Source organism: Elephantulus edwardii, unplaced genomic scaffold, assembly GCF_000299155.1.
Source record: "Elephantulus edwardii isolate Elephantulus edwardi_28Jun2011 unplaced genomic scaffold, EleEdw1.0 scaffold00072, whole genome shotgun sequence".
Taxonomy (NCBI): domain Eukaryota; kingdom Metazoa; phylum Chordata; class Mammalia; order Macroscelidea; family Macroscelididae; genus Elephantulus; species Elephantulus edwardii.
The window spans coordinates 14728467-14731511 of record NW_006399822.1 but is presented as its reverse complement, the minus strand read 5'-3'; positions in this window follow the sequence as shown (position 1 = coordinate 14731511).

The following is a 3045-nucleotide window of genomic DNA, read 5'->3' as shown; positions in this document are numbered from 1 at the left end:
TATTTGGCAATTCAAAACAGGAAAAGAATACTTTTCTCTAAGATTAATGAATATAATTTGGTAAATATAATCTTATTTAGAGATTGTCCACGTGGGCATAGATCAATGGTGATTAATTTTATAAGACACAATGTATGGGAACAACCATAATAAAAACAATGTGGATAAAAACAAACAAAAAATATTTTAAAAAGATGATTGTTTATATAAGTACAATCAAATATATGTTTTATTAAGCTATTTGCATTTATCTGTGTAATGTTTATGAAGACAAATATTATTCTGTGCAATTAATACAAAAGTCAACTCAAAGTTGTGATTAAATGTACAAAATGTATTATAAGGACTTTGAGTTTGCATGAATTATTTCTAATCATAAACTGCAAGTTCAAGATCAACTATTATTTTCATATCATTAATACTCAATATTCCAACTGTATCAGTCTGGAGACTAAGGTATGCCTGATACATGACATGATCTTTGCAATCACTTGCTATGCATCAGAGAGCTGGACAATCACTAGGGAGGATAGAAGGAGAATTATTATCTTCTAGCTGTTTGTGTTGGAGAAGAGTATTAAATATACCATGGACAGCTAAGAAAACGAACAAATTCATCCGGGGAGAGGGTTAAAGCAGGCTGCTCTTTGGAGGCAAGGATTCTGAAGCTACATCTGACATGCTTTAGACATGTTGCAAGGAGGGACAGGTCCTTGGAGAGGGACGTCATGCTTGGGAGGGTGGAGGGACAGTGCAGGAGAGGAAGACCCTCTATGAAATGGATTGATTCAGTAGCTGGGGTAATGGGGCTAGGTGTGTCAGAGATAGCGAGATTGGCAGAGGATAGGGCCGAGTTTAGGGCTGTTGTACATAGGTTGCTATGGTCGGAGGCTACTAGATGACATAATAAGAACAATAATGTTTATGTAAAATTTGCTCTTTATTAAGGTTAAATATTATTTTATATTTACATTTTTATTTAAGAATTCTCAACAAAGTACTAATAAATTTAACATATCTCAATGAAAGATTTTTTTTCATCAATAAACCAAAACCCTCTTCCTGTCATTTCTAACTCATAGCAACCTGAAAAAACTGAGTAGAAATGCCCCAACAGGTTTCCAAGGCTGTGAGTCTTTACAAAAACAGACTGTCTCAGCTTTCTGTCATGGAGCAGCTGGTGGGTTTTGGACTGTCAGTGTTGCCATGAGCAGTGAATTACTTAAACCAACACCCTGTTTCATCATGAATAAACTCATGAGCCTTTCTGTGAAGAAGGTGCCGAAAGTGAAAAAGGAAGCCCTTAGTCCCCCCAAAACGGAAGCCAAAGCAAAGGCATTAAAGGCTAAGAAGGCAGTCCCAAAGGGCATCCACAGCCACAAAAAAAAGGAAGATCCACACGTCACCCACCTTCCACAGGCCTAAGACATTGAGACTCAAAGTCATCCTAAATACCCCCGTAAGAGCACCTCCAGGAGAAACGAGTTTGACCTCTGTGCCATCATCAAGTTTTCCCTGACCACTGAGTCATCCATGAAGAAGATAGAAGATAACAACACAATTGTGTTGATTGTGGATGTCAAGGCCAACAAGTACCAAATTAAACAAGCTGTAAAGAAGCTCTGTGACATTGATGTGGCTAAGGTCAACACTTTGATTAGGCCTGATGGAGAGAAGGCCTATGTTCGACTTGCTCCTGATTATGATGCTTTGGATGTTGCCAATAAAATTTGGATTATCTAAACTGAATCCAGCTGGTTAATTCTAAATACAAATTTTTCTCACAAAAAAAAAAAGAGAGAGAGAAAGGAGCTCATGAATAGTTGTATAAGCATCACACACTTTTCTCATCTGTAAGGTCAATGACTACTGAAAATTTGAATAAGAAAGGACACCTCTGTGCTCTTCACTCTCCCTTAGACTCTTACATCCACAAGTGTCCCACACTTTACACAACAAAAATTCAGTGAGCTAATATGCTCACACTTTTACAGTGAAGGTAATATTTTCATAAAAATTAAGAAAATGTTCTTATTTCAAAATATGTTCTATAAATATCTTTTTTACAATAGGCAGTTTATGTACAAATTGTTCTTTACACTTGAGTTAATTAGCAAATTATTGGGATATTCTTTGACTCTAAGTAAAACGCATAGTCTTTGCTATGCTGTGCTCTTCACTTCTTGGTGCTGCTGTTAACCATCATCTCCTGTTTAATCTGACATGCTCAAAAGGAACCAGCTAGAGGAAGTATCTGGGAGGATATGCTGAACAGAAGATAAAAGAAGAGCAAGCCCTCATAAACAAGCAAGGACTCATAAACATTATTGTTTTGTAAGGTTTTTAGCAATATAATTGGGAGCTAGTGCGTATATGATTTAAAGGGGTGTGGCCGGAAAATGGACAGGAAAAGTGAGGACCAAGTCATACCAGGTCATTGCTAGACACAATAACTGACTGACTCTCTAGCAGGTTTTCCGAAGTTGTACACAGAATAGAATGGGAATACCCATGTCTGCCTTCTGGCTACTAGTGGATTCCAACCTCCAGAGAGAAATGGTCTTTGAGTTAGGAGTACAACCTGTGGACTATGCCACCACATCTTGCTTCAGGGTGTTATAAAACTCAAAACCTCATTGCTATTGTCTCAAAGCAGCTCAAAGCTGACCACCAGCAAGTTTCTGTAGATCCCATGAGGAGATTGTCTTTCTCCTGAGGAGCTGCTGTTGGTTTTCAGCGAACAGAGAGGCACCGCCTTTGGGGGAGTAATGCAACTCCTTACAGACTACACTGTCACAGAAATGTCTAAACTGGGCTTACCCCCCCCACCCCAAAGAACAATAGAATACCATTAAAGGATTGTACCTGAGACTCTGATATCATCAAGAAGTAAATTCCTAAATGCTATGCAACAAAATTCCTTTTAGTCAGTAGACTTCCTATGAAGCCCTGGTGGCTTAGTTGTAAGGAGTTGACCTGCAAACCAAAGCAAGGCAGTTTGTTGTTTTTTGTTGTTTTTTTTTCTATAATTATATTTTATTAATT